We start from the raw sequence: 22,159 nt of genomic DNA, 5'->3' as shown, positions 1-22,159 counted from the left end.
CTCCCTCTTATCTACATCAGTGCACAGATGTCACAAAAATGTGTATACAGTATATGGCAGGTGGTATAAGAATTTGGACTATATATTTTTATAAGTACAAGGAAAAAAAGTGAATAAATGCCCAACAATGAATTACAGGGAATAAAAAACAATAATTTCTATCAGCAGTGCAATTGTGTCTCACAGTTGTAGGGACAGGCTGTTTTGTGTGCCAGTGATCTTCTGGCGTGTGACGTCGTCCCACCGGAAGTGGGACTGAGACTGAGCTCTGCGGTCACTTTTGCAGCAGTTGTTTTCTTATTCCGGGTCACATTCCTGCGCAATGTCCTTTTGTCTCTTATGCTTATCAGATGACGTCTTCCAGGAACTGTATATGCCGTCATAACCTGTGATGATGTACCTCACAACACCACAAGTAAATTGGTAACTTCAGTCACAGAGGCACCAGCTACTGTAAGTGGTTACCAACAATTTTCCCTCTTTGAAGCTCAGTAAGCTCTGACATAACTCCACATCACTAGCAGTGCATGCCGTGAATGATGAAAGCGAGGCTTCCCACCTGTTAGCTAGGTGTCTCATCACACAGCGGAAGCAAAAGAATATTACATTACTTCCACTTTCAACATGAAACATGTCATCACTTTCACACCTGAAAATCTTGCAGTGTTACCATTTTTTTGTCTAATCCCTGTAGATGCACTCATATTTGTTGATGCCCTGCTTATAGTGGCACTGATAAACCACATCTGTGTATAATGGAAAATGCAGTCAATCCACTCAGCTGTCCCAGGATCCGGCATGTATTCCACACTAGTTAAACTAGAGGTTTGAGAAACCTGATGTGAGCTACAGACAAGACACACCCCAACACATTTTGCCAATGGGCATCCTCAACAGGTGGAACCAGGCGGCAGTATCACATTTAATTTATGCACTGAGTATTAAAGTGTTACTAAACCCAGGACTCTGCATTCACTATATCTGGTCTCCCACAGTAAACAGATCATGGAAATGCAATTATTTTAGTAAATATAAACTGATAAATACTTTTTCTCATCAGCAGTATATAGCAGTCTTGTAACTTCTATCAGTGTCCAGCTGAGCACTGGTTAATCTTGTAGGAGGAGTTTTCATTCTGCTGACTGTCCTATTGTCAGGGCAGGAGCCGAGGAACGGACTGGCAGGCCTAACAATGTAACGCACTGGCTGACGACAACCACCACCCACAGACCGAAGTCCCTCAGGGCGCGGAGTCTAAGTCCCAGGCTGCCCTTCACCAGGGCCCCTGATGATGGGGATGGACTTGACGAAGCCAGGAACCAGGTCGCAGCCCCCGAGACACCTCAGCTGCGGTAATGGCCGCCGCCAATGGCGTGTAGCTGGTGGAAGAAACAAAAGAGTAGTCAGACAAGCCGGGGTCAACAACAACAGGACAAAACAGTACAGGACAGCAGACAAGAATCACAGGTCACGAGCCGGGTTCAGCAACAGAGGGTCAGATCAAAGGAGAATACAAAGAATAGTCAAGTCACAAGCCGAATCAGAATACCAGGAGAGTCACGAGAGTCAGAACAGAGTAATAGTAACACAAAGACACAAGACACAAGTGCAAAGAGCATGTGCGGGCCACAGGCTTATATGTCATCAGCCACGCCCCTCTGGGGGGTGGACCTCAGAGACCTGAAGGCATAAAAAGGATTCCCATCATGCACAGCAGAATCCAAGATGGACGCCAGCACATGGAGTAACATAACCTCAGGGAAAAGGTAGGACCTTGACACCTATGAGGCTGCATAACTCTCTGTCTGGACAGTGCTGATTGGCCTTGCACTCTCCCAAAGAAAAAAAAAACCTCTAGCAATACACACTAAACTGAGCATGTTGTGAGTGACTCCTAGAGCTCTGTACGATCAGCAGAGGGATTGGGGGAGTAGAAGAAGGGGAGGATCAGAGAATACAGGATCAAACAGCCTTTTTACACAATGCAGAGGATTAACCCCTTAGGTTCCACAGTGAGTATAACAAGCATGCTTTACTGCATATACAGACTGATTTTACTGTTGTGGGTTTAGTAACACAAAAACTTTATCATTGGCACTGACAGTGGAGAATGCAAAGCACATGATGGCAACTCTGATAGCCTCAGATGGGGACAAACCACATAAGAGACCTATTAACAAAAAGAAAATGGTCTCCATATACAAAAAATTTCAAATCACCCCAAGCAGAGAATCCCATATTAAATAAAATAATTCAAAACCAATAAAAAGGTTGGTAGGTATTTACAAGAATCATGGGTACAAATATGTAAAATCAGTACACAATATTAAACAATCGCAAGCCAATACACTCTATCTCATATGATAAGATCCCAATACACAGCATATCTATGTATCTAATATCAATTATAAGGAAGTTAACCGCTTAAGGCCCACCCACAGTACATTTACTGCTTCGGGGTGGGCCCTGTGCGCAAAATCACTAATATACACCTGATTTTGCATTTCCGGGTAGGGGGCTCGCGCAAGGCGCACAATTGCCCTACCTGCGCCACCGATTACGGTCCCGGGTGTCAATCACCAGGTCTCGAATGCTGATTACCCACTGATTACCCACCAGCGCCCAGTGATTACTTGTGTTCACCAACATGGAGGAGGGCTGCATTGTTTACCAACAGCCCTCCTCCCTGTCAGTTTGGGCACACTGCAGCACGGCCATCCCGATCAGTGTGCTTTACAGTGAAGCACCCCCACCCCCTAGTAAAACACTCCCATCACACAGTTAACCCTTTGATTGCCCCCAAATGTTAACCCGTTCCTGCCCTTTGCCATTAGCACAGTGTCAGTGCTTTTTTTTTAGCACTGATCACTGGATGTCAGTGACACAAGTCAGTTCCCCCCAGTATCAGAATGCCCGACACGCTGACAGCTCGAGAGGAGAGGAGAGCCGGTAATCGGCTTTCCGCGGAGGGGACATGTACACTGATCATCAGGGCACTGATGATCAGTGTGCCCTGATGATCAGTGTGGCCCCAGAAGTGCCACCTGTCAGTGTCCATCAGTGCCAGCAGTCAGTGCTCATCAGTGCCACGTGCCAGTGCTCATCAGTGCCACGTGACAGTGCTCATCAGTGCCACATCAATGCCACATATCAGTGCATACCAGTGCACATAAATGCCATATATCAGTGCCCATCTGAGCTGCTTTTCAATGTCACCCATCAGTGCCAGTCAATGCCACCTATCAATGCCAATCAGTGCCACCTATCAGTGCCAGTCAGTGTCGCCTATCAGTGCGCATCAGTGCCGCCTATCAGTGTCAGTCAGTGCCGCCTAACAGTGCCAGTCAGTGCTGCCTATCAGTGCCATATATCAGTGTCATGTATCAGTGCTGCCTTTCAGTGCCCATCAGTGATGCCTGTCAATGCCCATCAGTGCAAACTGCCAGTGCCTCCTCATCAGTGCCCATCAGTGCCACCTATCAGTGTCCATCAGTGCAGCCTATCAGCACCCATCACTGCAGCCTCATTAGCGCACATCAGTGAAGTAGAAAAATCACTTATGTACAAAATTGTATAACAAAAACTAAGAAAAAAACTTTTTTTTTTCAAAATTTTCAGTGGTTTTTGGTTTGTTTAAGAAAAAATAAAAATTGCAGAGGTGATTAAATACCACCAAAAGAAAGCTCTATCTGACACAAAAAAATGATAAAAATGTCATATGGGTACAGTGTTGCATGACCACGCAATTGTCATTCAAAGTTTACATTCACAGCGCTGAAAGCTGGAAATTGGCCTGGGCAGGAATGGGGTATAAGTGCCCTGTAGGCTAGTGGTTAAATAAGGGCAATAATTGGCACCTGTTTTTCAAAGAATGAATGACCTCACTAATAGAACTTCACATTATTATTTTGAACATGCCCTTTCAATTAGTGATTCAATTACACAGAATCAGCAGCATGCATTTCATGACTGTTGGGTCTGTTGGATTTCTATTACTCTACTACACCTGCTAGTAAATTATTTGCCATGTAGAAATATCATTTCTACCAAAAACAGTGATTGATCAGGTTAGTGATGTCTGACTGCTATTATTTTGAACACAACTGTATATATATATATATATATATACACACAGTATAGTACTGTAAATGTATATTTGAAGCATTGTCTGAGTAAAAAAGCACACAAGGTGGTTGATGTGTATTTTTTTTGCCAGAAATTGGATTGGGTCAGGAGTGAGTTCCAGGGAAGCCTGGTGAAGAATTAGGGTCATTTTCCCTTTATTAGGCTGATCATAAGTTTCCTCTTTTAGGCTTGGAGTTTGGGCTGCAGAAATGATTTTGTGATACCGCAGCTTGGCCACCCCAGTCCACAAATCCACCTAGCAGGATGTCTGGCTCATTAAAAAGGCAGAGAGCTCTCACAGCTGAAAAAGCTGTGCTGTAAGTTGGACAAACTGATGGATTTTGGTCTTGCTGCGTGCTGTGTGAAGCCTTGGAAGGTTAGCCCACTGTTCTGGGACTTGCCCAGGCTAAGAAAAAGTCTACTGCATAGACTCTAACACAAGCTTAATTAAGCAGCCATTTTTTTATGTTGAAGTGAAGCTGTTTTGTTTGGATGCTTAGGGCCAATTCACACCAGAATATGGTGCAGGAAAGGTACATTCTATGTGCCTTTCCTGCACCACAGGTGATTGCACTGCCCTTGCAATCTGCATGTGGGTGTCAATGTAATATTAACAGCACCCCAAAAACAGATCGAAGTGCTGTTGCTGCCACTAAATAGCATGGTACTACAGTACCATGTGGTGTGGGGCATTTTTAAAAGTAGTGTATGCACTACTTTTTTGTTTTCCAGTGAAATTTTCAGCCCATTCCAATAAATGGGCTGCAACATTGAACTGCACAGGACCACAAGGAAATCGCACGGAAACAGAGCATGTGTTCCTGTGCAATCTCAGTGTGAACCAGCTCTAAAAAATAAACATGGGACTGCATAGTATAGTCTCTTACTTTGTCAGAGGGTGCCAAGTCCCATATGCATATATAAAGGCTTGAAAAAAGGAGCAGTTGCCCTCAGAAACATGTATCCACCCTCCCCACGCTGTGCCCCCTTCCCAGGTCTGATATCATTTCCAGTCCTGCACAGTCCATGTCCTCTAGGGAGGCTCCAGAATTTCCAGTCTTGTTTCTGGTGTCCTACACAGCTCCTGACATCAGTATCTCCTTCTTGGCTCCTGAAAACACACTGAGGCTCAACAACAAACCTCCCTGGATGGATTACATGCGCTTATCCATTTGCATCTTGTGAATTGCTACTTGTGATTTTGAATAAGGTCTTTTCCTATATACTGCTCTTAGTTGGCATCCTCTGCTGTTGCCTCTGACAGTAGATGCTGCTGTACACTGCTGACTGCAAGGACACAAGGACTGCATTCTGCTGCCACAGAGAACTGTCATTCCAGAAGTGTTGCTGCAAGAATATGCTTTTGCCAACAGTGAGTACAAGAGTTACTGTGCTGCCCCCATCTGAGATGGTGTGGTTATAGTGTTGCCGTTAAGGAGGCTACCATATGCACTGAGTAGATGTTATTTTGCTGTGAGAGAAGCATTGGTTTGTGACCACCAGGGACTAAGTTACAATGACCTCAGAGTGGAGTGACTGCAGAGGAGACTTTGTGAGGGAAGGACTGTTGCTGAGGATGTTGTTGTGTTCAGGGGCAGACTGACAACTCATGGGGCCCCCGGGCAATAGGGGATCATGGGGCCCCTGTGTCCTTGCCCAAACTCAAAAAAGCCTATGAAAAAGGTACCAGGGGCATCTCATGGGGCCCCCTACTGACCCCAGGCCCTCGGGCAGTGCCCGAGTTTCCACATGGTCAGTCTGCCCCTGGTTGTGTTATATGAAGTGGTGAGAGATCTCCAGGATTTGTTCCTGTTTTACCTTGTTAATGTTTAGGATTACAAATACTCCCAGTTGGGAGTGAGGACTCCAACCAAAGATACAGGGCTCCAATGCTTGCCATGTTCACAATCTGCTGGTCAGTGGTTTAGAGAGGAATACCTTGATATTAGTAAATACCCCTTGGCAATGCTAACACTCTGAACATTTGTGCTTACTTTCATTACACTGGTGTCTGTGAGTTGTGTCCATTACATTTAATATTTTGTGGTGTATTACTGTCTGTTTGTTACTTACTCTTCACTTTTGGCAGGATATTTTTGCCCAAGGTGTGTTGATGAGTTCAGGTACTACCTGGGCTGGTCATTAATCCTGGAAGCAGAAGCTCCCAATCAACTTCAAAATAATATTTTGCTGTCTTTGTTTTTATTCTCCTCTGTCTTTACCTATCTGCATACCTGTTATTCAACAACATTACATGACATTTATTGTACATATGGACAGTTTGTGCCATAGCAGCACATGAGCATCAATCACTGTTACACTTAGTTCTGATGATTTGTAGTTTGTCCTGAGTCAGTATTACAAAAGGAAAACCCTTTTACACTCTTTTTTTTTAAGATTTCATTTCTGTTAACAAATGGTGAGGTTTTTTTTTAATAGTTATCAGCTTTGTCATGAAATAATACACAGTAGATACATATTATCAGGGCTTTCTTTCTGCCGGAACGCGGCGGTACTGCGTTCCGCCACCTTTTTCTTCTTGTCCCCGCTCACCGACTGCCTCTGCAGAGCTGACAAGCTATGCAGAGCAGCGAAAGTGACAGGTGCCGGACGCGGCTTGTTTATGTCATGCTTGCGCGTGCCCGGCACCTGTCACTGCCGCTGCTCACAGCCGGTGAGCGGGGACATGCACGCTTCACCCCCCCCCCTCTACCGCCAGCGTGTAAACATCGGGGGCGCGCGGCCACCCCCATAGGAAAGGTGTATCTTAGTACACCCGGCGGTGCGCGCTGACGTCATCACGCCCTCTGCTCGTCGATCCTACCATAGCGCGGATCGTCAGCATCAGGTAAGGAGCGGCGATACAATTTTTCTCGCTTTTCTTGCTAATGTGGGGGGGGGGCAGTGTTACTCGCTATTCTTACTAATGTGGGGGGGGGGGCGGTGTTAATTCCATACATTTACTTTTATAGCCCCTCCCAAATTTTACTTGCATTCCTGTTCTCTAAAGGGGTGGTCCTAGGGTTTGATGGGGGCGTGGCCAGGTTTGGGTGGGGGAGTTCCACCACCTTTCCTCTGAGAAAAAAAGCCCTGCATATTATAGAGTATATTATTCCTTTGCTTTTAACTTCACCTTGTTTTTTCCATGTGCAAATCCACACATTCTTGCATGGTCTCATTTAACCTACAAAAATGTCCTTATTTTACCACATATAACTGTGGACCTAATTGTAAGACAGCTTTATGCAGTTGTATTCAGCTCAAAAAATTCAGTGCTATTTTTTGTACATTTAGTTTTTGGTGGTGAAATGAATCATCACAAGTATTGGTGTATTCGTTTTAGCGCTCTTTTGGGAAGGATTATGAGAAATGCCCCTCCCCAAAAAGCATATTGTGCTTAAAGGATAAGCAGTGCCAAAGCTTTTTTGGCCCTAATTCTCCTGAGGGTCATAGGAGTGCACTTCATTCTGCACTCCTATGACCCATATTCATCTGACAAAGGGCCAGCCAATCCAGGCTGCAGAGAGATTCCAACTTTAATTTTAAGATCCACCCTGATGTCTAACTGGCAGCTGTCTCAGTTTCTCAGCATGCCACCGAAAGCCTGAACCAGTCATTTCTGCCCCCTGCATAGCCCTGGGCTCCAGTGAGCTCTGGAGGGGCAGAGCAGAGAGCCGATGACAGACAGTTACCGACTATCTGTTCCCTGAAGACAGAGAACTGGGAGATCAGCGGACTTTGATCACTCAATTCTCAGTCTAGAGGTGGCGGGAGACAGATGCAGCATCCACCTAGATGGAGTGTTTGTTTTGTTTAAATCCCATACTACTCTTTTAACCTGTAGGTAAATAAGAGAAGCAGAACCTTTTCTAAATGAGCTTCCTGAAGACTTTATTACACTCACTGAGTGTAAAATCAGCGCCTGATGTCATTTCCGGCAACTCAACTTCCTGATGGTGGAACGCACACTGACCCGGTTGGTCAGAGCAGCAGCGTTCAGTGGTGTGCATGCATGCTGGATATACTAAGTAATAGATACACTATATTGCCAAAAGTGTTGGGACACCCCTCGAAATTATCGCAGGTACTTATATAGCGCCATCAGTTTACGTAGTGCTTTACATATATTGTACATTTACATCAGTCGCTAACCCTCAAAGGGCATACAATCTAAAGTCCCTAACTTAAATTCATACATATACATACTAGGGCCAATTTAGACAGGATCCAATTAACCTACCAGCATGTCTTCGTAATGTGGGAGGAATCCGGAGTACCCGGAGGAAACCCATGCAGTCACAGGGAGAACATGCAAACTCCAGGCAGGTGGTGCCATGGTTGAAATTCGAGCCAACAATCCAAATTGTTGGATTCAGGTGTTCCAATCACCTCCATGCCCACAGGTGTATAAAATCATCACCTAGGCATGCAGACTGCGTCTACAAACATTTGTGAAATAATGGGTCGCTCTCAGGAGATCAGTGAATTCAAGTGTGGTACTGTGGTAGGTTGCCACCTGTGCAATAAGCCCATCTGTGAAATTTACTTGCTACTAAATATTCCATGGTCAACTGTTAGTGGTATTATAACAAAGCGGAAGCAGCTGGGAACAACAGCAACTCAGCCATGAAGTGGTAGGCCACGTAAAAAGACAGAACGGGGTCAGCACATGCTGAAGCGCACAGTGCGCAGAAGTCGACAACTGTCTGCAGACTCAATAGCTAAAGACCTCCAAACTTCGTGTGACTTTTAGATTAGCACAACAACAGTGTGTAGAGAGCTTCACGGAATGGATTTTCATGGCCGAGTAGCTGCATCCAAACCTTACATCATTAAGTGCAATACAAAGTGTCTGATGCAGTGGTGTAAAGCACATCGCCACTGCACTCTAGCATGTTCTCTGGAGTGACAAATCATGTTTCTCTGTCTGGCAATCCAATGGACGTGTCTGGATTTGGCAGTTTCCAGGAGAATGGTACTTGCCTGTGTAAAGTTTAGTGGGGGGGATTATGGTGTGCGGTTGTTCTTTAAGGGATTGGGCTTGGCCCCTTAGTTCCAGTGAAGGGAGATTTTAAGGTGTCAGCATAACAAGACATTTTGGACAATTTCATGCTCCTAACTCTGTGGGAACAGTTTGGGGATGGCCCCTTCCTGTTCCAATATGACTGTGCACCAGTGCACAAAGCAAGATCCATAAAGACATGGAGGAGCCAGTTTGGGGTGGAAGAACTTGATTGGCCTGTACAGAGTCCTGACCTCAACCCGATAAAACACCTTTGAGATGAATTAGAGTGGAGACTATGAACCAGGCCTTCTTGTCCCACATCAGTGCTTGACCTCACAAATGCGCTTCTGGAAGAATGGTCAAACATTCCCATAGACACCCTCCTAAACCTTGTGGACAGCCTTTGCAGAAGAGTTGAAACTGTTATAGCTGCAAAGGGTGGGCCAACTTAATATTGAACCCTACAGACTAAGACTGGGATGCCATTAAAGTTCATGTTTGTGTAAAGGCAGGCCGACCAATACTTTTGACAATATAATGTATGTAAATAGGTGCTGCATAGTACAAATACTATGATTTATGATTTTATACCTTATGATAATTAATTATATAGTAACCATATATTATACACAATACACTGCTAAAGAAATGATACTGTATATGCATCCCAAGTGTTCATAGATTCTTGCCAAAACTCTTGCGTATTTACGTAGTACGCACTTCCAGTTTGTGTGGCATGACATCACCGCCCCCTTCCAGCGTGTTACATCATTTGATCACATGACTTGATCAGGAGTTAAGGTCCCCTGATTATCTCCTGAGGAAGTCATGGGATCAAATGACACAATGCTTGGGGGGAGCCGGTGATGTCACATTGCACAAACCAGAAGTTTATGGTCGGCCATTTTGTTGGTTGGATTCTTTCATACATGCCTGTATACTGTGTGCACCACAAGTATGTACCTAAAAAGTTAAGTGTATATAATTTTTAATTAATAAAAAGTGTTTGTTATTCAGAGAGCACTATATTTCTCCCTTTAGTTTGAGTGTATTACCAATATCCATCTAAGGATTGTGGAGGATGGAGATAAATTGAGGAGCATCAGTGAACTGGAGGAGGGCATTGTATCTGTGGTATAGGGGACCCCCACTATAAGGGGCAAGTGCATAAGACCCACTTGTGAGGTCTTATTACAAGGTGAGAACAGTGTCAGTGTCAGTGAAGAGATACCTGCACATGATGACAGTATATAATGGAGGATAATAAATTCAGAATAAAGAAATAACAGATGACACAGTTGGAATATTACATAACACGCATACCTATAGGAATATATGGACACTTGCCACTTTTAGGTTTATTATTTTATTTTGTCACATTGAATGGTGTATATCATGGCACACACACACACACACACACACACACACACACACACACACACACACGAGATGCATATATTGTGTATGATATATGGTCACTATATGAGTAATTATCATAAGGTATGAATTACAGTACTTGTACTGCATGACACCTATTTCCATATACTGTGTACAGTATTACTTTGCTGTTTATTTGTGGGAACACAAGTGGTGTGGACACCAGTAACACTAGGTATACATTTGAATCCTATGATTTTGTTTTTATTTTGGACAGATGGGCTAATGTTCATTTAGGTCCATAGGGGTTTTTTTATCCTAAGAAAATCTGCTGAATTTCCTCTCACCTGATTCTCTGTTATCTTAAGTGATTTCGCTGAGGTTTCTCTTATCCTATTCTCAGATACTGTATATTAAGTGCTGGTATTAGGGCACTATGAAATGTGAGTTTAATACATGGCGTTTTTAAGAGTCATTTTATCTTAATAAACTGGTTGCACGATAAAGGCTGTTTGTTTGATTTTGATCTAATATAAATGAGGTGACCGCTGGAAATTCTTGGTGTATGATCTATGACAACAGGAATACAGAGGAGCGTTGTGAATATAGCACTGATAGACCCTTTTAGAGATAAATGGGTCATGAAGCTCTGTTGAGTGTATGAGTGGTGCAAGTCACTGGGATGCCACGCCACAGAATGGGTTTGAATGATTGATCACTTAAGAAGAGGATATATAATCATTATTCACGTAATACTTGGAACTTTCACTGGACTTTATATTTTATTCTCATAGAATTTAACAATATTTATAATTTTTATGCAATTATCAGGTATTTATTATATTTACCTATTATAGGGCAAACACAGCTCCATTCACTGAAATGTATACAAATGGAAAAATGGGTTTGATAGTAAAGTTAGCAGTGCCTCCACCCAGGACAGGACCTCTGTGAACAGAGGGTGTCCCCATCCTGGAAAGTTAGCTAGTAATCTAATCAAAGTAGTTGGAAGCAGAAAAACTACATTAGCCAGCATAAACTATAAACCATGAGTATATAGCACGCTAGCATGGAAATAATGCAAGCCTTATATAATAAAAGACTAATAACAGTACATACATTCATGGTACAAGCAGGTAACATAATCAAATAACCCAACAAGAGCCCTGGTAGAAGTGTGCACATATGCTCAAGAATATATAATTATTACTGAAGATACCGCCAAGTGAATGTTGCAGCAAAGTTCAGTTGCAAGGGCCTCTGAGGATGATTGTGATGAGGAATCCATCATGGCATTGGAGACCTGAAGACAAGAACAGTGATGATGGAGAGAATCTCCAGCGTTGTCCAACCAGCCTGGAACACAGCTTCTCATACATCATACATTTTGTCTTTTGAGAGATTTGGTAAACTGCTCCTATTTTTTGTTGGTAAAGGTTACTGACATTGAAGCTAAGTAAATTAAGTGGAACTAGAACCTTTATCTCCCATGATATGTAAAGATTTATTGTGTGTTTGTTTCCCTTAGAATGGGACATTAAAAGTGTATGTATGGGGGCGTGGTCTGCCACGGCTGGAAGATGGCCGCATAGAGAGGGAGCTCCCACCGGCCGGATCCCTCTATATCGCCACACAACGGAGCGGGGTGAGAGGGAGCTGTCACGTCATGGGGAAGGCTGACCGGACCTCATCCAGTGCCCGATCGCGCTCCCCACGGGGCCAGGGTGTGCAGGGGAGACACATAAAAGAGCTCTTCCGCTCCCAGCAGCAAAGGGAAGGGCCGCAGCCATCTCCTTCTCCTGCTGCATCCCCCCCCCCCCCTCTACAGCTGCTGACACTATTAACCCTCCCTGCTCTGACATGCAGGCAGCTCCAGACACAGTGCCTCAGCATGATGTCCCCTCTGCCTCACAATCTCTGTCCCTGAGGGATCTTCAGGCTGTGGCCGCTGACATTAAGGCCACCCTGACAGCCACACTCACTGCAGCATTAGGGGATCTGCATAATGATTTAAGGGCCATGGGTTCACGATTGGATCACGTGGAATCCGCATCCAGGCAAACTGGTTCCGCAATTCTTGATTTACAACATCAGTCAACGATACACGCGTCAACTATCAGAGAGCTCCACAGGCATATTGAGGATTTAGATAACCGTGGCCGCAGGTGTAAAATCAGAATCCGCGGTCTCCCAGAATCAGTAGAAAATACCGATATTCCCAAAGCAGCAATGGCCATATTCAATAACCTCCTTGGTCGCCCGCAAGCAACCCCAATTGACATCGAACGTGTGCACAGAGCGATCCGCCCCAGGAGGGGAGATGCAGACCCACCCAGGGATATCGTTTGCTGCCTAGTCAGTTTCCCGCTCAAAGAAGATGTCCTCCGATGTGCTAGAGACAGAGGGCGCCTTTTATATGAGGGGAGAGAAATACAACTGTTTCAGGACTTATCTAGCACCACCCTATGCCAACGGCGCGCTTTACGCCCTCTTCTGGATACTCTCCGATCGCGTAACATTCCGTACAGATGGAGGTTCCCCTTCTGTCTCTCTGTACAAGTTAGTGGCCGTTCTTACAACCTGCGAACCCCTGAAGAACTGCCCTCTTTCTGTGCCTCCATAGACATTCCGCTGATTGACCTGCCTGATTGGTTCAGCTCCATGAGATTGCCGTTATCCCAGGATTTGGTAGCCGAGGATAGTGCTATGGATTGGCGCGGTCAGTCTTCTCGTAGAGGGCGGCTGGCCCCATCGACCCCTCCGAGACCCCTCATGAGGGACGCCACGGCTACCTTCAGTCCGACGGCCTCTCCAGCACACAAGAGGCCAAGACGCGAAACCTGATGGTCCCTGTTCTTCCCTCAACATTGCTACTTTGATGCATACCCTGCTGAGTATTTACATTCTATTGTTACTGCACACCTTTTTTCGTCCACCCGCCCCATATGTTCCAGTTGCGCACTTGCGCTCTCTGATCAATGCTCGTCGGACTCCTACTTTACTACCATTACTACTTATCCGTCAAGATTGCAGCCTGTGATTCATGGAACTCTGTCACTGCCCTATGCGCAAATAGTGGGCCTACACAGTTCCTTCATGCCTTACAAGGGGTTGGGAGTTGGCCCCATTCTAGCTGTCTCGTTCTCATACAAGGGGGAACAGTTTTTGGGCTCTGCCTTGTTAATCGTCACCTAGTTCTCCGCACTCCACAGCGAGTCCTCCGCCTCCAGTTGGTTATCGATTGGTGCCTTCTCCTAGCCTTCTATTTCCTACTACCATCTGGAGACATCCTGGGCGATGAACATCCTCCGACATCGTCTTACTGGCAAGCTCTGAACTTCGCCCTCACATCTTTGCGGACGTCCTGCTGCTCGCTTGGGGCTGTTCGGTGATGAATTGTTCGTCCCCCCCACCCTCTTCGTGGACATTGGAACGCTTGGCCTTCCCGATCCTCTGGAAGTGATCCCTGCTCAATTTGTAATGTATAATTTCTGCGTGACTATGTTAGTGTCTCTAAATTTCCACCAGGGGTGGTTTGAGGGGAGGTGGTTCTTGTATGCGGGGACGGATAACTGCTTTTTTCGGGGAGTGTAAATGTTCGTATAGTCAGTGGAATCTGATTGTGTGGACGAGCATCACCTCTCCCCGCTACTGGCTAGACATTTCAGAATGGAACCATGTCATTCTCTTCAACCCGGATTTTACTTGGCCGAAATGGCATACTTGAGGGCCTGCGTGCCTTTGATCACCCTCATGCTCACTTCCCTCCTCCTCCTCCTCCTCCTCCCCACTCCTACGCCATTCCGAGAGAGGTGATGCTCGTACCCTTTGTTTCCCTGGGGACGCTAGCTACTATCTTTGTGTGGGGGGGTAGGGGGAGGAGGGTTTTCTATGTCTTATTTAGTCCCCTTGATACTCATATATTTGTGGGATGATGACGGGCCTTGATCTTAGGGGGCTTCATTAGTAACGGCTGAACAGGGGCTTATTGACGTTTTATATGTTTTAGTCATGCTCATTCATGTTTTGATATTGTTGACTTGTTATGTTTGTGCCTTGTGATGTGGTTTGCCTGTAATATGTGCAGGGGTCTTCCGATATTCTCCGTTCAGTGCGGTGCCCCTTTACTGTCTCGTGCCACCTTGGCATAGGCTGCTCTTCCCAATGCGGTCACTCTGTAAGTGCCTTACACTTATTTAATACTAAGTGTAGCTAGACCCCTCGCTCGGCAACACTTCACGTGTGATACACCTACTAAATTTTCCCAGGTCTTCTTCCTCTACATATCACATACCACTTCATCTCCCACGGAAGACCGGTACCCAAACCTTTATGTGCCCCACCCCTGCGGACTTCTGACACCACTTACCTCTCTCGAACCCCGCCCCCTTGTTCTTGCCTTTTGTTTTATAATTTCTCATAGGGGGCTACCTGCCGGCGGATGCGCACTTCCTGGTTTCACGCCGACCTCGTTCCCCACACAGTGAGCTCGGCGAGCTTCCACTGACCCTTTTCTTTCGGCTTCTATCCGTATCTTTTTTCTGAGCTTCTCTTCTTTCTTTCTGCTCCTCTTCCTTTTCCCCGACCCTTTCCCCTCTTCCTGTTTTCTTTATCTCACGTGGAACAGCGGGTCTGTTCCTCTAGCCGTATACTATCTATATTCTTTTTTTTTTACCCCCCCCCCTTTCCTTTCCCCCCCCCCCTCCTTTTTCCCATCCCCCGGATCCTCGGCATACCGAAGCCCCAGACTCAGGCTCCGCCTTCCAACAGCCATGCTTTCTTCCGCCTCACAGACGGGACAACTGTCTCTGAAACTCCTTTCACTTAATGTCAAAGGTTTGAACATACCCGAAAAGCGTTCCATGCTCCTCTCTTACTTACACAAACAGAAAGCGGATGTGGTCTTTTTACAAGAAACGCATCTTCGCCAAGACTCCATCCCAAAGCTTTACAATTTCTACTTCCCCACGGTCCTCCACGCCGCCAACCCCCTGGCTAAGTCTAAGGGGGTTGCAATACTGTTCGCCAGACACCTCCAGTTTCATATAACGGATTCCATGGTGGATCCTGAGGGTAGATACCTGTTTATAAAGGGAGTATTCGCTAACAGACCTATCACATTCGCCAATGTTTATGCCCCCAATGTTCAACAGGTCTCCTTCATGCGCTCAATCGTCTCTGCCCTAGCCGCTTTCCAGGAAGGGTTACTGGTACTTGGAGGCGATCTGAATGTCCCTTTGAGCCCTCTGCTAGACACCTCCTCGGGAAGTTCTTTTCTACCCTACAAGGCTCTCAGGCAAATACATATACAATTACAGCTTCTACAATTACATGACACCTGGCGTACACTTTACCCCACTGTTAAAGATTATACTTTTTTTTTTCCCCACCACACAATAAGTATTCTAGGATAGACTACTTTTTTTTGTCGCAACCAGATCTCCCTCTCCTCCATGCTGCTACCATTGAACCGATGGTCCTTTCCGATCATCATCCCATCTCCATGACGCTACGGTTCCCCATCTCGCACCCGCGCTCCAAATACTGGCGTTTGGATGCTTCCCTTCTTACGGATGCCGCTATTGTTCAAGAGCTCCGCTCTAATATGGTTGAATATTTTTCCTTGAATAGCTCGTCAGACACCTCACCCATCACACAATGGGAGGCTCACAAGTGTGTCATACGGGGTAGCCTCATAGCCCTTGCGACGAGACGTAAGAAAGCCAAACAGGAGCGTCTGAAGCTCCTCTCAGATAGGATCCGCTCTTTGGAGAGAGTACACAAACGGACTCTGGCTGCGTCGACCCTTTCGGAACTCACGCATGCACGCACACAGCTTCTCACGGAACTGGGTAAAGTGGTTAGAAAAAGATATATTCTTACACATAAGCTCTATTACGAGTTCGCAAATAAGAGCGGGAAATTTCTAGCAAGAGCTCGAGTATGACGGTTCATAAAATCAGAGGCTCTGATGGCATTGAGGCTACATCCAACCCCGATATTGCCGCCCATTTTGAATGCTACTATAAATCTTTGTACAACCTCCCTCCGGAACGTCCCCCCATACATTCGGACAAATCTAGAACTGCCTTGATCTCTGAATTTCTTCATCTCTACGGTTCACCCGCCCTCTCCGAGGATCTGGTGCACGCTATGGAAAATGATCTCACCCTACTTGAACTGCAATCCGCAGTAACACAGATGAAACCGGGGAAGAGCCCGGGCCCTGATGGTTTTTCAGTAGCCTATTACAAATCTTTTTTAGATATACTGGGTACTCCATTTCTTGCTGCTTTTAACACTCTCGCCCAACCTTCAGGGCCGCCTAACCACCTGTTGGAGGCTCACATTACAGTTATCCCCAAAGACGGGAAGGACAACACCCAGGTCTCCAATTATAGACCCATTTCCTTGCTGAACGTGGACGTCAAACTATTCGCGAAGATCATTGCTAATCGTCTTCTTCCCTCGCTTCCCTCCCTGGTCGATTTGGACCAAGCAGGATTTGTCCCTGGTAGAGAAGCAAGGGACAACACTATCAAGGCCCTTAATCTCCATCACTGGCTTCGCAGGTCTAACACGCCGGGTTTTTTCCTCTCCTTGGATGCAGAAAAGGCCTTTGACAGGATTGCCTGGGATTACTTGAACGCGTCTTTGGTGGCACTGGGTTTGGGTGAGAAGATGCTCAACTTTATAATGGCCCTCTATTCTGCCCCTACTGCCCGGGTCCGGGTGAACGGCCATCTGTCAAACTCCTTTCATTTACGGAACGGCACACGTCAGGGAGGCCCCCTCTCCCCACTTTTGTTTGTCCTATCCCTTGAGCCCCTGTTGCGGAAAATTTGTTTAAACCCTGATGTTAAAGGAATCACGGTGGCAGACAAGGAATATAAGCTTGCAGCTTATGCGGATGATATTCTTTTGTTCCTGGCGGACACTCACATCACTCTTCCGAACCTACTGAAAGACTTTGCCCTTTTCAGATATTTGTCGAATTTTAAAATAAATTTTTCCAAATCTGCCGCCCTTAACATTACCTTGTCTGCTGAGCTAGTCTCTGCCTGTGAGGCCCAATTCCCATTTCACTGGGAAAGGGATTCCCTAACTTATCTTGGTATCCAGCTCACCAGCAACCTTGATGACCTTTACGTGAAAAACTTTCTTCCCGCTCTTTGCTCTCTGCAAGAAGACCTCAATAAATGGCACCGTCCTTGTTTCTCGTGGTTTGGAAGGGCAGCGATCGTTAAAATGAATGTACTTCCCCGTCTCCTGTATCTCTTCCAAACATTACCAATTCACTTACCTCTTGCTTTCTTTGCTTCTTGCAAAAGACTGTGTTCACTGTTCCTTTGGAGCCACAAACGTCCGCGTATTGCCTACTCCCAATTAACCCTTTTTAAACTTAAAGGGGGTATAGGATTCCCTGATCTTTACCGCTACTATTGGGCGTGTCATCTTTCCCGGATATTTGATTGGCACGTTCACACTGCCTCTAAAGACTGGATATCTATAGAGAATGCTTGCTCGCCCTTCCCCCTGACATCGCTTCCTTGGCTTTCGCCGAAACACACGCCACAAGTTCTTCTCAACCATCCTTTGGTGGGACCTACATTAAAAATTTTCCGTTCGGCTTGTAGATCTGCAGCCATTTCTGGCACACCCAACCCCCTGACCCCCATACGCCTCAACCCTGACTTTCCCCCTGGAATGCATAAAGACTTTTTAAAGAAACACTGGCCACACAAACAGATCTTAGTGAAACATTTTCTCCACAAGGGCAAGGTGAAAACACTCCGAGAATTGCAAGAAAGCCTGGGTATTCGCAAATTCCCTTTCTGGGTATATTTCCAGATCAGACATTATCTGCTCTCTCATAAACCCCCTCATAACTGGCATCGCTCTCTTACCCCATTTGAATCTGCATGTGCGAAGGCTGAACCGCGGAAACATCTGATCTCGGAGATCTACCCACTTCTAGTGGAGAGCCGGTCTTATGACTCCCTCCCCGCATGTCGGGCTTGGAAGAGAGATCTTAATGCTGAGCTATCGGACTCAGACTGGGACCTGGTCTTCCAATACTCTCATAAATGTTCCCTCAATGTCTCGACACAAGAAAACAGCTACAAAATAGCCTCTAGATGGTACCGAACGCCCTCAAGAATTCATCATTTTAACCCCGCCTTCCCCAACAGCTGCTGGAGATGCGGGACCCCGGATGGGTCCTTTCTTCACATTTGGTGGTCTTGCCCGATTCTTCAACCATTTTGGCAGGAGGTCCATAGGTTAGTAGTGTCTATAACTACCTTACCCTTAGATCTTTCTCCTGCTCAATTCCTCCTCCATCATTCTTCCCTTCCCAGGGCTCAGTACTTTAAATCATTAGCCATGCATATGATCAACGCAGCCAGACTCTGTATTCCGGTTCTGTGGGGCTCCACTCGCTCTCCCTCTATACGTGAATGGCTCACCCGAGTAGGTAAAACGGCGGACATGGAAGAACTGGTTGCGACTGCCCTCGACACTCCTACGAAATTCTCCCACGTATGGGCCTGTTGGACCCATTTTCTGACTACCCCGGAGTATCGATCCCTCATGGACCAGCCCGTCTGAACCTGATTTGGACCTCTCGATAGTGTTATTTAGTAGTATTTGACTTGAGGGTGCTATCTTACTCCCCCCTGTGTTACACGCGCATTCTTTCGACGCCGATGAAAGCGTAGGTTCCACCCACTCCCGCTACTGTTTGTATTGAGGATAAGATATTTTTGACGGTTGTCCCCTCGCTTATTATACCTTCCATATTTGCTTCCCTTCCTCCTCCCCCCCTCCCCCCCCCTTTTTTTTTTCTCTCTCTTTCTTTCTTTCCCTTCCTCTTTCTTTCCCTTTTTTCTCGCCTTCTCTTTTCTTTTCTTTTCATATGCTTACACACGTTTCGGACAATTTTTCCAATAGAACACTGAGTAGGTGGTCAGCATCACCTCCCGCAATTCGTCAGCGGTTCCCACGAGAATTACTCCTACATTCGCACAATTCCATCATCGTATTCTGTAGTATTGACTTCTGCTTAGGCAACGTATTTGCTCGTCTCCCCCCTACAGATTTTTACCGCAAGACAATATGATAGGAGGCCAAACGTCTCTTTCTTTCTAGCACTTGACAAGCATACCTCAATATTACAGGCACAACCCTGTCGTGGCCTAGTTCATCCACACTGTTTGGTTTTGCGTTGGACCTCCTTTGCCTTTGTATGATATATGCTTTGCTGTATGTCCTATGTGCACTTCTTCTGTATATTTTCGTGTGATAATTTGTATCTTGTTTTCAATAAACTTTGGTTTTTTTTGGAAAAAAAAAGTGTATGTATGAAAAAAAAAAAAATTCAGTCCATATCTATAAAGGATGAACCATGTTTTGTCCCATTGAAAACACTACAAGTACAGAAAAATACCTACTGTTCCTTTCAGAAATCCAGTGAGCCCATAACTACTCGTTGAGCTGACAATACTGAGCCATTTCAGCTCTGAAGTTGCAAGCAATGTTACTAGCCCTGCCCAGTTTAAAAAAGAAAATTGATACAACCACCATATTTAAGGACCAATAAGCTACAATATATTGAATTTAAATTGGGTTTGGATATTCTTTAATGCTTCTTTAGTACATGTTGGGTGAGCTGCAATGCTTGTCTAAATTTTAAAATGCAGTGCAACATAATACTGTATCTATTGAGAGATATAGAGATGACATTTTATGGAAATATGGAATATTAACATTAGCTCTACTCCCCCATCACAATTGCACAAATCACAATTTGTCGTGAGAAAGGTGGGCTGTGGCCTGCCAAAATGGCAGTATTTATTAAACTATGTAGGAAAATTCCTTATTTTGTAAGTCCCACTGAGTGTGCCTTTTTCCCCACTTCATATTTTACATAATTTATTAAGGATTACACCCTACCACATGTCCCTACAAGCATGTGCAGTGGCCCACCTCTACTTTACCTGTTACCAGTCTAGCAGATATATATTTTTTGTGCATATGCACGTTGGAATAATGGCAAAGACAGTTTGGTGGACTCGTACAATAAGTGTATATAGTTACAAAAGGCAAATTTAGCAATACATTTAGCATTTTAATAACCATGGTTGTGCCATTTAGCTAGTCATATTACGACTTGTGTTTGTATCCACAAATGCTTATATTTTCTGGTCTCTAAGTAGTTGTGTTGAATTGTCCAGGCTTATTTAGATATAGACAATATTGTCAATTTGTAATTGTATTTATCTATTCTTGCAAGTAATTAACCATGCATTATATTTTTAAGTGTGCATATACCTTTTTCTCTTTTGCCTATTTATATTAATATTGGGTGAACAGGCCGTACTAAGAGTAAGAACAATATATTATTGATTGATTATTGATCTTCTGATAGTGGTTATTTTTAGTTTATTATTTAATTCTTACCAGGTATAACAAAATAGATTAAAAAAACCCACCTGCATAGTAAAAACAGCTCTACAAATACCATTGCTTTCACCTTTTATCCCCCTGTAGGCAAAATACTAGTACAGGAAGTCCAAATAAACACAATTCATAATGTGACATGTAGATATACATACGGTATATATATCCAGTGTGCCAACCTTAGCCCACTCAAGGCCAGAGGTAACTACCCCAAAGCCTAACAAAGGAAGTAGGAACATTCAGTTATAGAGTTAGGCATTGAATTGCTTTGTTGAGAGCCAGCAGTTCCATATTCTTTTAAACTTCATAGCACAGGCAGAACTTTCATACTTAGCTTTATAGGCTCTTCATTACCACCCGCCAGCCATTGTAGGCAAAACAATGTATGAGTACGTTTTTCCCTTCTTCTGGGTTTCTGGCGCACACACATCATCCCCCCTCCTGCCGGCACCCGCTGTGATAATATTATCACTGTATTCATGTAACTGGTGTTGTGAGTGGCAGTTAGTCAGTGACAGTGTCAGATTGCCTGTCACTCCTGCAGCCCAATTATAAGTTGATGATCTCCGCCATTAGTAGTATAAAAAAATAACGAAGGACGGCTAAAGCGCGGTTGTGTAATCCTGGGATGATACCCCCCTGCTCACCCACAGCAGGCGCACCCATCCAATGATACAGCAGATCACTGGGTAAATACAATTGTCAGTTAACGGCTTTCACAGCGTGAGGAAAGTACTGCTCAGAACTGGCAATTGTCAGCAAAGGGATCGGCACTGATCATCAGAGCACTGATCATCAGTGCCCTGATGATCAGCACCACCCACCTGTGCCCATCTGTGCCACCCACCTGTGCCCATCAGTGCAATCCCACCTGTGCCCTGCAGTGCCACCTAGCAGTGTCACCCACCTGTGCCCTACAGTGCCACCCACCAGTGCCACCCATCTGTGCCATGCAATGCCACCCACCTGTGCCATGCAATGCCACCCACCTGTGCCATGCAATGCCACCCACCTGTGTCCATCAGTGCCACCCACATGTGCCCATCAGTGCCGCCCATCAGTGCCGCCCATCAGTGCCGCCCATCAGTGCTGCCCATCAGTGCCAACCATCAGTGCCGCCCATCAGTGCATCATCACCAGTGCTGCCTATCAGTGCCGCCTATTATTGCAGCATCATCAGTGCCGTCTATC

The sequence above is a fragment of the Staurois parvus genome, unplaced genomic scaffold, assembly GCF_062004578.1.
Source record: "Staurois parvus isolate SC_StPar_1 unplaced genomic scaffold, SC_StPar_1.0 ptg000468l, whole genome shotgun sequence".
NCBI lineage: Eukaryota > Metazoa > Chordata > Amphibia > Anura > Ranidae > Staurois > Staurois parvus.
Note: the sequence above shows the minus strand (reverse complement) of the source record.